The sequence below is a fragment of the Lacerta agilis genome, chromosome 7 (assembly GCF_009819535.1).
Source record: "Lacerta agilis isolate rLacAgi1 chromosome 7, rLacAgi1.pri, whole genome shotgun sequence".
Taxonomy (NCBI): domain Eukaryota; kingdom Metazoa; phylum Chordata; class Lepidosauria; order Squamata; family Lacertidae; genus Lacerta; species Lacerta agilis.
Window position 1 is genome coordinate 5,854,293 of NC_046318.1, and position 13,366 is coordinate 5,867,658.

The following is a 13,366-nucleotide window of genomic DNA, read 5'->3' on the forward strand; positions in this document are numbered from 1 at the left end:
GCACCAACACTTTGAATTGTGCTCGGAAACGTACTAATGGACTTGGGGGACACTGAGTCCCTTGACGGGGAGTTGGGCTGTAAAAGCCAACCCCTATTTCTCCCTACAACCCGACTAAACATCAGGAAGAACTTTAGGATGGTAAGAGCTGTTTGACGGTCTCCCTTGGGAGGTGGTGGACTCTCCTTCCTTGGAAGTTTTTCAGCAGAGGTTGGATGGCCATCTGCCTTGGATGCTTTAGCTGAGATTCCTGCATTGCAGGGGGCTAGACTGGATGACCCTAGGGGTCCCTCCCAACTCTACAATTCCATGATTCTATGAACTCAGGAAGGCCACTTTCCATGAGAGCCAGTGTGGTGTAGTGGTTAAGAGCGGTAGACTCGTTATCTGGGGAACCGGGTTCGCGTCTCCACTCCTCCACATGCAGCTGCTGGGTGACTTTGGGCTAGTCACACTTCTCTGAAGTCTCTCAGCCCCACTCACCTCACAGAGTGTTTGTTGTGGGGGAGGAAGGGAAAGGAGAATGTTAGCCGCTTTGAGACTCCTTCGGGTAGTGATAAAGCGGGATATCAAATCCAAACTCTTCTTCTCCTTCTTCTTCTATTCCTGGGCACATTAACCATTTAGTGGCTTTTTCTCCTCAGCAGTTGCAGGTTAAAGACCGTTGCTTATGCCAGCAATAATCAGATCTCCTGTTAGAAGTGACCTTTCCATGAGTCAGGGTAACAGGATTCCTCTCCACTGCACAACCCACTCGAGAGTTCAAGCCCCACATAAAATCCAGGGGGCTATGGAAGATCTCCCATTCAAGAGATTATGTTAATAGGAGGAGAAGTAAACATGAAGAAAGTACCTCGGACGGATCCTTCTGAGAAATAATTGGTAACTGTTACCGCAAGCGGCAAGCCCTTATTCACTACTATTTAACAGCGAGCAATTGTTTAGAGGAGGGTTGAGGAACCTGTGACCATCCAGGTGTCCTTGGAATCCAAAACTCATCAGTCCCAATGGTCATGGTAGCCCTTAGCATGTGGAGAGCCTCAGGCCAGGGGCATAGCAAGGGGGACGTAGGGGGAGGGCCGCCCCAGGTTCCATAATGGAGGGGGTGAGAAATTATCAAGGAACAATTACTGCCCTACTAGGGCGGTTCATAAAAAACTTTTTTAAAAAATGCCTGCTTCAAAGGTCTTCTCTTACTATACTAGGGATTATATAGCTATATATGAAATTTCATGCATATCAGTAAATATCTTGACCCTCCTCCACCAAAATAGCTATTTACTTGTCTGTTTTCCTATGTTGTGAAGGCTGAAATTTCAGCTCAATGGAGCACTTACTGTTCCCAACCCTAACCCTGTGGATAGCCATCTAATTAGACTTTAATTTGATTTTGAGATTTTTTAGGAGGTAATTTAATTATTGTTTGATTTTATACCAATGTTACGTATCTGATGTTAGCCACCCTGAGCCCGACTTCGGCCGGGGAGGGCGGGATATAAATAAAAGTTTATTATTATTATTATTATTATTATTATTATTATTATTATTATTATTTGTTATTATTCCTTTGTAAGAAAATATGAAATAATGTAAAACCATTTTTGCAAGGGGGGGAATCAATGGGGGGGTACAATAAATTTTCCGCACCGGGTACCACCTGACCTTCCTACGCCACTGCCTCAGGCAGAGAATAAAGGGAATAGATGCTCTGGGGTCAGCAACCTTTTTCAGCCGTGGGCCGGTCCACCGACCCTCAGACCACGTGGTGGGCCAGACTATATTTTGGGAGGGGAAATGAAAAAATTCCTATGCTCCACAAATAACCCAGAGGTGCATTTTAAATAAAAGGACACATTCTACTCATGTAAAAACACGCTGATTCCAGGATTGTCTGTGGGCCAGATTGAGAAGGCAATTGGGCCACATCCTACCCCTGGATCAGATGGACTAAGCTCATTTAATCTTTCAAAGCCAAAGAAGAAAATCAGAAAATGAGGATCGGATGCAGAAGTGAGAAAGCTATACCAAAGTCCAATAATATTTGATTATTGAGAGGCCCTTCCCCTGGGTGATATTTTTGCCCTGTACAGTATATTGCTTTCAAATTGCATTTTTATTGTTTCTTTTGCTCTCGTGGATATCAGAAATGCTGGATTAACAACAACAACCCTAAGAACCAGGCGCTAAAGGTCTGAATACAACAACTACTAAGTAGCAGGAAGGTGTAACAGCTTTTTATGAACCACAAATGGAACCGTGTTGCTTGAGGCTGCTTTGGGGCTTGCCTGGGGTGGGGCGGGATCTCTACAAGGCCCCCATTGAGCAGGTTCCTCTTCAGCAGCACACAGAAGAATTTTGCTGGACCGAGCCATGTCACCTGCTGCGTCTGACCTCCCACGCTCCTTTTCCAATTAATTTCCATTTTGATTACCAACAATACATATTTTCATTCCGTTCCTCTTCCTGTTGCCTTTTCTGTTTTGGCCCTACAGTATTGTGCAACACTTTCTTAGAGTGTCGCATTATCATCTCCCACTGCCCCCCCTCTTAGTTGTTGGGCTCCTTTTCATTCCATCTTATAATAGCCTCCCCCCACCCAGTTTGAGTTTGTTCAATTATTATATGCGCAAACTTTTCTTCTGTGCAGTGTTATCTCCTTGCCCCCTTCCATTCAGTTTTAGGGCTGGTATTTGCATGCGATTCCATTCAGTCTCATTCTTGTTGTAATTTCCTTTCTTGTACGTCTCCCCCTCTAGGTCTGTGGCCTTGCATTGGAGCGTACCTTTAAAAAAAAATTAAATTGAGTTGTTTTATTTATTTTTCACTCCGCCTTCTTCTCTCAGACACTCCAGTCAGCCCCTCGCTGTTTGCGCACCTGTCTCTGACAAAGCAAGTTGCGTAATCTTAGCCTACATTATTTTATTATCACAGTCGCTGTTTAAGCAGAAAACACAGCCTGCCCTGTATTGTGTGTGATCATTCATAAGCTGCGCTTACATGCCCAAGGCCGTGGCACACCTCATGATGGTCTACCAGTCCCCAGGGATACAGGTGGCTCAGACAAGCAAAGGTAAAGTTAAAGGACCCCTGGATGGTTAAGTCCAGTCAAAGGCAACTATGGGGTGCGGCACAAAGCTCTGTCTTCCAACAGAGAAGAATGGTCAGACTTTCAGGCCGAGGGAGCCGGCATTTGTCCACAGATAGCTTTCCTCGGTCCTGTATACCTGAAGGAGCGTCTCCACCCCCATCGTTCTGCCCGGACACTGAGGTCCAGCTCCGAGGGCCTTCTGGGGGTTCCCTCACTATGAGAACCCAAGTTACAGGGAACCAGGCAGAGGGCCTTCTCGGTTGTGGCACCCGCCCTGTGGAACGCCCTCCCACCAGATGTCAAAGAGAAAAGCAACTACCAGACTTTTAGAAGACATCTGAAAGCAGCCCTGTTTAGGGAAGCTTTTAATGTTTCATAGATTATTGCATTTTAACGTTCTGTTGGAAGCCGCCCAGAGTGGCTGGGGAAACCCGGCCAGATGGGCGGGGTATAAATAATATATTATTATTATTATTATTATTATTATTATTATTATTATTCCAGGTCATGTGGCCAGCACGACTAAACTGCTTCTGGCGCAACAGACAGGCAGAGGTGTTGGGACCAGCAAACTCAAACCAACAAATTCAAACACACCATCGTTGTTGCAGAGCAGGAGAAGCAATAGGCAGCAATACTGAGGCAGTGCCAGTAGCTGTAGCAAGCACAAGCCTGGGACCACTTTGAATGTGCAGCGAATCTGAGGCATGCCATCTGCCTGCACTGCAGGCCAGGGGACGGTCCCGGGGGATTGCACAGCCAGGAGTTTTGGAATGTCTCTGCACCAATACAACCAGTCCCCTCTTGCTCAGTGTGGTGCCCATTGTTTGTACACATCCAGGGCAACCTCTGCTTGTGCATTGATCACGTTCCTTAAAGGGGTCAGCTTCAGAAAGGCTCCGCTCCTGAGAACCAGGTGCCAGGTCTTTTTGTCAGCTCCGGAGACGCACACAAGGTTAGCTGCCAGGCTCTGCCTAATGGACTCATCAAGCACTATTGATTGTTGTTCCACAGAAAGCCCCCCCTTATCCATTCAAATCAATTGCAGAAGTGAAGCACTTGGCTCTAGCCACAGGTTTTATTAGTCATCCGAACAAGAGCACTTCAGAAAGTACAGCATTGGCAGCGCCATGGGTGGAAAGGGAGAGATGCATCTGGATCAAACCGGATGCAGCAGATAAACACATGTGTCCACACATGGATCAAGGCAAGCAGTGTCTCTTTTTGAAGGGATGGAGAGGTGAAAAGTTTAGAGCCCTCCTCATACCCATTGCTTATGTCTCCATGGTTCCTATCTCAAGTGCTTTTTGTTTCACTGCAGCCACTTCCAATATTAACTTGACTAAGGAGAAAGACTAAGGAAATCAGCCCTGAGTGTTCACTGGAAGGACAGATCCTGAAGCTGAGGCTCCAATACTTTGGCCACCTCATGAGAAGAGAAGACTCCCTGGAAAAGACCCTGATGTTGGGAAAGATGGAGGGCACAAGGAGAAGGGGGCGACCGAGGATGAGATGGTTGGACAGTGTTCTCGAAGTTACTAATATGAGTTTGACCAAACTGTGGGAAGCAGTGGAAGACAGGAGTGCCTGGCGTGCTCTGGTCCATGGGGTCATGAAGAGTTGGACACGACTAAATGACTAAACTACAAGGAGAAAGACACCTGGCTGGAGGGAACCATGCAGGGAGATAAACCAAGAGGCAAGAGTAGGGTACCCCTTGCCTATGTATGTACCCCTTTTGCTGTTAAAAATGGACCTTCCCAGCCTTTCTTTTTCCACAATTGGCAAGAATTTTCTGTTTCCCACACTGCTTTGTCACTGTCACCGTCTCAAGTTTGGCTCTCCTGTAGGAAGGTGGAGGCTCCATGCTAGAAGGCAGGCAGGCCAGAAGAGGCCGGCAGCTTTCACTGATTATCACTGCTACTGTTTCTGGCAAGCTATGGGGAAGATGATTAGGCTAAAACTGAGGGTATGTGTGTCAGAAATAGGGGATTTTATGAAGAACCATCTAGCTTTCCCCCTTTATTTAGGCACTAAGGAGATTTAGCAGGAGACTCTGAAATGAAGGTTTGTTTATTTATAAAAATTATCCCATGTCCTTCAGTAAAATCCTTTTTCAACAGGGGGTGAAACAGAGAGCATTGCAGCTCTTCAGAGTAACCATGGCAATCAAGATTTCCAGTGGGAACCTCACTGACATCCAAAAAGATATTGCTCACATCTGTTTTCCATGCAAGCAGCATGACACAGACCACTGTGTTGGGACATGACATGAGATGAGATCACCCACAGGGCTGACCAAAGATAGTTTTCTGCCTGGGGAAAAGACATGCTCAATCTCCCTGCCCCATTCCATGTTCAGAAGCCAAGTGGAGACTGCCGGCTGAATGTTGCTTCACCTTTGGTGACATGGTCACATCCTCCACCACACCACTCAGCACACAGCCCTGTCTTCCAACAGAAAAGAATGGTCAGGCAATCAAGAAGAATTCCACCGCCCCACACTGTCTGCCCCTTGATGCAACTGACTCACCCTGGCTTGCCCTCATCACCAAGTCCTTCTGCAGAAGTTGCTAGAATGGTCTCTCTGCTACTGTAACGAAAAGAAGTACTGTAACTATGAAAGAAGCTGCCTGGGGAAAGCAAGACCCATGTGGTTTGGAAGGTGTTAAGCACACCAGTTAAAAACTGTGAGGGGAGCCCCCATATTCAGTCATGTTGTTGTTGTTTAGTCGTTTAGTCATGTCCGCCGACTCTTCATGACCCCATGGACCAGAGCACGCCAGACACTCCTGTCTTCCACTGCCTCCCGCAGTTTGGTCAAACTCATGTTGGTAGCTTCGAGAACATTTCGTCCTCTGTCGTCCCCTTCTCTTTGTGCCCTCAATCTTTCCCAACATCAGGGTCTTTCCCAGGGAGTCTTCTCTTCTCATGAGGTGGCCAAAGTATTGGAGCCTCAGCTTCAGGATCTGTCCTTCCAGTGAGCACTCAGGGCTGATTTCCTTAAGAATGGATAGGTTTGATCTTCTTGCAGTCCATGGGACTCTCAAGAGTCTCCTCCAGCGCCATAATTCAAAAACATCAATTCTTCTTATTCAGTCATACTGTTCTAATAATGTGGAAAGCTGGCCTGAATGCCATTGTTTCAGAACTAAGGACCAGGCCCTGGATTTTCCTGTTTTAATTACTGTTCTTTATCCAAGTCTTCCTACTCCCATGGATCAAAACTTTCTCTTCAATCAGGTAAATTAAAGAATCAGAAGGTACCTCCTATAGGACCAGTTACAGGTGGGTAGCCGTGTTGGTCTGCCATAGTCAAAACAAAATCGAAAATTCTTTCTAGTAGCACCTTAGAGACCAACTGAGTTTGTTCCTGGTATGAGCTTTCGTGTGCATGCATGTATCTGAAGAAGTGTGCATGCACACGAAAGCTCATACCAGGAACAAACTCAGTTGGTCTCTAAGGTGCTACTAGAAAGAATTTTTGATTTTGTTTTCTCCTATAGGAAGAAGCCCAAGCCCCACATGTTTCTTAGGTCTTGTGCTTAGGTCTGTTTAATGCACCAACCAGCTCTGCCAAATGCCTTAAAACTGTGAGTATTTCCTAGGCAGCTTTCCTGAAGGGCCCGTCTGTCTCTCCAAGGAAAACCTATTCACTCTCCTTAGCTAGTGACCCTTCTTTCTACCTGTAGAATGTGCAACGTATCAAGTCAGAACTGTAGTTTTCAGCAGGTCCTGGTCCCACAGCCTGAGGAACACTTGTGGTTGTTGGCATCCATCAGTCTCGAGAGACGATGGAGTGTGCCTCTTGGGGGTAAAGTCAAACCACTGCACTTGCAGCACCCAAGTGACCTCCCTGGGACACAAGCCCAGACAGTGTGCATGGAGGTCCTGGGCTGCCCAGACGACAAGACCCCTCTCCCTGACTCACTGATGGGGTCCGAAGGAAACAGAGCAATACGTTTGGCTTCAGCTTTGCTGTAGGAGTCGCTGGAAGGCGCCATCCAACCTCCTTAGGGGGACTCCCTCCACTCTGGATTTGTGTAGGGTTTACTCCTTAGCTTTTTCTTCTTGTGAAGATGTCCCACAAGGCAGTGGCAGTTTAGGATCAGAGTTTCCCTCCTCCTAGATGGGCTATCTCCCCCTCGCTTCCCTCTACAGCACAGGCAGAAACTGCTTTCTTGATTGTTGGACCCACTATTGGTCTTGTCCATTCAATCCGCCGGAGCCTGTCTTTGCATGCAGGGGAAGTCCCTAACTCACCAAGGGTTGGAGATCCATTGGCTACCTTCACCTGGTTTAGCCAGCCAGTCAACCAGGTGTGGACACTGTTGCATGATGACAGCTTCTAGGAGCCACAGGCGAGAGCTGAGTGCAAGGTGGGGACCAAAGGTGGGCAAACTACCCCAGAGCACACCGTGTCCCCCACCAGATATACTGCTCTTGTGGAACAGTAGGTGATAAATAAGTAGCATCTGACCAAGGGGAAGAACTATAGGCCAGTTGGCCAGATGAGCAAGCAGGAGAGGGGTGTTGGGATATACAGCTGTGTGTGGACCATGCAGCTCTCCCTGTTCCTCCTAAGCTAGCCTACTGGCTTCTAGTTGCAATGGAGGAGGAGGAGGCCTCTTTGCCAGTGTCCAAGTAAAATGCCACTATCAGTCTGGTTGGCTTTGCCTCAGGCAGTAAAAAGTCTTGGATCCATCCTGCCCATACTCATCCCAACATCTCCTGCCTTCACATGGTACTGTTACATTAAACATGTTTTCATAAGTTCGGGAACTTTTAAGAGTGCATTTCTCTCTTGCCTTCTTGTCACACATACATTGTCACATGCCCTTCGCTTCTCTCTAGGCTTCAAGGGGGACCTGCCCCTCACCTTGACCCTTCCTTAATGCCATCCCAGTTAGCAGTGGAGTGTTTTCTTCAGCTTAAAAAGGGAGGAAGAACAAGCTGGCACCTCAGAGGACTATGGTCTGGCCATGGAAAATATGCTGCGTAGCCCTTAAGGCTTTAGCCATGTTTTATCTCATTTGAATCTTTGAGTAAACCTATCCTGGAGACTCATCCCAAGCAAACAATAGATTAAAACTGAAACCCAAATATGTCCCAATGCTCAAACAAGATGCAGAAGTGTGTATGCACACGAAAGCTCATACCAAGAACAAACTTAGTTGGTCTCTAAGGTGCTACTGGAAGGAATTTTTTTATTTTATTTTGACTATGGCAGACCAACACGGCTACATACCTGTAACAAGATGCACACTAACATGCTCAGCCTTTTAACAGACACCCGGAGATCAAGTCGAAAGGCAATGAGGACTTCCGACCTTAGGCACTTCTATTTAGAAGAAGCATCAACAGGAAAACAGGGGTGACCTATGGAGCAGTGGGCATCCTGGACAGGACCATAAAGCTTTCTCTCATTGGCTGGAGGATGCAGTCAGAAGTTGAGGAGGGGGAGGGGGGAGAAGGGGGTGCATTCTCAAAATTGCACCTTTCCAGCTGGTTTTCTCCTTGCAGGGCTTGCATTTTCCCTCCTGCAGGAGGAAAAGTTGTGTCAGGAACAATTTTGCCAGGGACAATAGACGGCAGGGAAGGGGTTAACCAAAAGGAAGCTGTGTCACGTTGTCAGAAAACGTAGGACCAATTAAATTCTGTATGACTATGTTGATCTTCAAGATAATGAGCACCTCGCTATCCAACAAGAAAAATATGTACAATCAAAGAAAGCCGGAAGCAATTTAGATCGGTTGGTTTTGGCCCGATTTCTTGTTCATATTCAGATGCAGATGGAGTAGAATCTATGTTGCAATGTTTTGTCCATGTTTGCATTCTGTTTACTTGCCACACCCCATCCCTCCTCCTGAGATATTGTATGTCTCTCCTGCCACAGCCCTGTCTCCTTGATTGTGTCTATATATATATGAAGGCTAAGATTATTTCAATTAAGACTTTAAAAACAAAACAAAAAAATAAAAATAAAACCACCAACGTGGAATGCCTGACAATTAAATGGACAAGTGGAAGCCAAGCAAGTGCTCCCCTTCCTCTTCCCTCCCCAATCCCCAAACTCCTGGAGGGAACAGGAATCTCACGTGTGCAGCTCCCATCCATCTGCTCTCCTGTCACATCCTTGTCTCCCTGATTATTTTAATGAGGATAATGATTCACACCTGGGCAATTCAAATCCTCCAACAATAACAGTTTTAATTAGTTTCTACTACAAATCTGAAATGTTGGCATTAACATTTTTTAAATGCCTTTTTACCAGCAGCCCCTACACAAAAGCGACTTGCTGGTGGGGGGGGGGACCCCAGGAAGCAGGAGGAGGAGGAGGCGGACGCAGGTGGGGTGAGCCGGGAGGTGGGAACTGGGAATGCAGGGAGGCGGCAAACTGGAGCTGGGATCACAGGAGGCCTCCCGACAGCAGAATGACGCCCATGAAGGGGATGGTAGAATCCTGAGCTTCACCACCTCAGGATACAACTGGTTAACAATGCCTCCCCAGAGTCCCCACATAAACAAGAGCAAAGACATCCCAGACATGTTCACATATTTACCTGAATACACAAAGGGGAGGGGCTGCATGTGAACCCTGCCTCCCCTGGATACATGATTCGCCTTAAGAACTTCAAACATTTAAGGAGTTTTTAAAGTGCTTAGAGGCCTCCCTGTGACTGGCAGCCCTGACTTGTCTTGATTTCCTGTCACAGAGAGGTTTTTAATGCATTTAACAGAACACACTTTGAAACCCCCTTCAGACCTTCATGAATTTCTGGAGGAGTCCATGCACCAGGGCAACAATAGGGGTGGGGAACTTAGAATCATAGAATCATCGAGTTGGAAGAGACCACAAGGGCCATCCAGTCCAACCCCCTGCCAAGCAGGAAACACCATCAAAGCATTCCTGACAGATGGCTGTCAAGCCTCCGCTTAAAGACCTCCAAAGAAGGAGACTCCACCACACTCCTTGGCAGCAAATTCCACTGCCAAACAGCTCATACTGTCAGGAAGTTCTTCCTAATGTTCAGGTGGAATCTTCTTTCTTGTAGTTTGAATCCATTGCTCCGTGTCTGCTTCTCTGGAGCAGCAGAAAACAACCTTTCTCCCTCCTCTATATGACATCCTTTTATATATTTGAACATGGCTATCATATCACCCCTTAACCTTCTCTTCTCCAGGCTAAACATACCCAGCTCCCTAAGCCGTTCCTCATAAGGCATTGTTTCCAGGTCTTTGACCATTTTGGTTGCCCTCTTCTGGACACGTTCCAGCTTGTCAGTATCCTTCTTGAACTGTGGTGCCCAGAACTGGACACAGTATTCCAGGTGAGGTCTGACCAGAGCGGAATACAGTGGTACTATTACTTCCCTTGATCTAGACTCTATACTCCTATTGATGCAGCCCAGCACTTGACTTCATGCCCCTGTTTCTATCAGTGGTGTGAGCTTTCACATGTTCAGATGCCCCCTCAACACATCTATTGGGGAGAAAGGTTCTAGTCCAGTCTACTTCCTTCCTGTACAGAAGTTTATTTTATATGCAGAGAAACGTTTCTCCAATGTGATCCATTCCACCATCTCTGGACTTCATATCTAATGCATTCTTTTGCATGTGCAGAATATAGACCTCAGCTTATGTGTTGCTCTGATCTGTCCATTGAAAAGGACTGGCGCAAAACAGTTCGCAGCTCAAGGTGGGAAATCCAAATAGGATTCCCCTGGCCCTCTTAATTAACACAGATCATAATTCACTCAGTTCTCCGATGCAGCACATTTAAATTAACAGGAGACCGGTTGATTTCAATGCGGCCTGTGCAGGAGAACTTCCCAGTAGGTTGTTTGCAGGCAGGGTTCGGGCTGCCTGTCTCACACTTCTCATTGCATCCAAAATCTTCTGGCTGAAGCAGTTGCTTTGCCTCATGGGAGGGTCACCTCTGCTGCAAAGGAAGGGAAGATCATCAGAGCTGAAGCAGGAGGAGGACATGAATGAGAGAAGGGGCTGTAGGAGGCAGTGGGAAACTAAACAGCTTTCCTGTGAGAGCTGGGGGGTACAGCTATGCTGCTGCTTCAACTATTGCTCCGGACGGGGCTGAAATGCTTCTTCTTCCGCAGCTGTGAAGGGACAGCACAACATCAAGTCCCACTGGGAATAGGGTCTATTTAAAAAGTTGGACACATTTATGAGAAACTGCTCATAACGTTTCCTTGAAACCTCCCAGGGCTTTTTAATACCATACAAGGGATGCAAGAGTGAGGCAGGCAGCTGAGACCATGCAGGGCAACCAGGGAGCCTGGGAAGAAGAGATGCTGGGAGCCCTTGCTGGAAACAAAGGAGGAGGGGGCATTCAGATGACTGGAAGCAACACATTTGTATTTTCCGCAGGAACTCTCTCTCTCTTATTTCTGTAGGATGAAAGTAGAAGAGAACTTGCTGCAGGCAGCATCAGTGGCTTGGGGGAATGGCCTTTTGGAATGAGAAATGGGCTCCTGTTGGCCACATTTTTCTCCTGCTCAGGTGCTTAGGATGGCATTTGAGCCTCAATTCTGTTTTATCCTTACAACAACTCTTGAAGACGGCCCAGGCTCTCACTGAGGTGGTAAATCTGTGTGTCGATACAACTACAGGTTACATGTGGAGACTCACATCATGGGCTGCTTGTCTATATTAAAAGAGAAGGGTTGACTGCACACAGAAAATGGGCGTGTTAGGGAAAGAGACTCTAGCCTAGAGAGATTTCCTAACATGCTAGCTTTCTATATAAAATAATAATTTTTCTATGAGTTCCATCTTGTCATCTCCCACCATTGGTGTGAAGCAATACAACCTGAGTCAATGCAAAAAAGTAAGAACTTATTCTTGTTGTTTTTACTAATTATACTTTGCATTGGCTCCTATACGTTATTTATTATTATTGCATTAAGGTAAGAAACAATATATGCAGCGTTATATTTGTTTTAAATGTCGCAATGGTTTTGCGGCTCCCAGTTGTTGTTTTTTCCTTTGGAAATGGGTCCAAGTGGCTCTTTGTGTCTTAAAGGTTGCAGACCCCTGACCTAGACAAAAAAAAAAATCATTTCGTTCAGTAGTCAATTATAGATTGCATGGAGAGTTAAGTCACATGCAGACATATAAGTAAAGGAGGAAGGGGGCTATCATTCATCCCTACCTTTCTCCTGCCCCACACGCACACTGTGCAGAAGATCTGAAAGAGACTGCATGTTTGCAAAACCATTATGCGCACAAGCTCCGTCCCTGTAGTTGTGGCTACTTGAATAAGCAAGGACTATAATGGGACGCGGGTGGCGCTGTGGTCTAAACCACTGAGCCTAGGGCTTGCCGATCGGAAGGTCAGCGGTTCGAATCCCCACGACGGGGTGAGCTCCCGTTGCTCGGTCCCAGCTCCTGCCCACCTAGCAGTTCAAAAGCACGTCAAAGTGCAAGTAGATAAATAGGTACCACTCCAGCGGGAAGGTAAATGGCGTTTACATGCGCTGCTCTGGTTCTCCAGAAGCGGCTTAGTCATGCTGGCCACATGACCCGGAAGTTGTACGCAGCTCCCTTGGTCAATAAGGTGAGATGAGCAACCTCAGAGTCGGACATGACTGGACCTAATGGTCAGGGGTCCCTTTACCTTTATAATGCAGAACCCATGTTTCCTCAAGCCAAGACTAAGTGTCTGTCCACTCCACCACTCCAGCTTCATGTTCCAACATTGCTAGGAAACTGGGAGCTTAAGGCCTGGAAGGCAAATGATTGGAAAGGGGAAATTGATAAGGGTGTCCGTATAGATTAAAAGCCCACCAGAAATAATCCTGTGGCAGTAGCAGGGCAAAAACCACTCTGTCTCAAGAGAAATGAATACAAATAAACTGAAACCTTTTATTTAAATACTGTCAAAATGACACAGGGCTGGAAACATCCATGGCACCACGTGTAGCAGCATCACAAAATGCTAACCACTCTTGCACTGCTCAACCATAGTGGCATTTGAGGTGGCAGCGGAAGGAGAAAGACACCCATCTGCCAGCTCACGACGTAAAGTGAGCACCTCCAGATGGCTGCTATTTGGGGGTGGGATTCAATCACATGCCGGTAAATTCAGGTTTCACTTCCACTCCTCCCCAGGGCACGGGCACTCCGAATCAAAATATGCTGGAGCTGTCAGCCTTTCCCCTTTTTTGCAGGAAATTCCCTTATTGGGGAACAGCAGGGAGGGTTGACAGCTGTGGGCCTCAGTCAGCACATGTAAAGACAGCCACATTTTCCAAACAA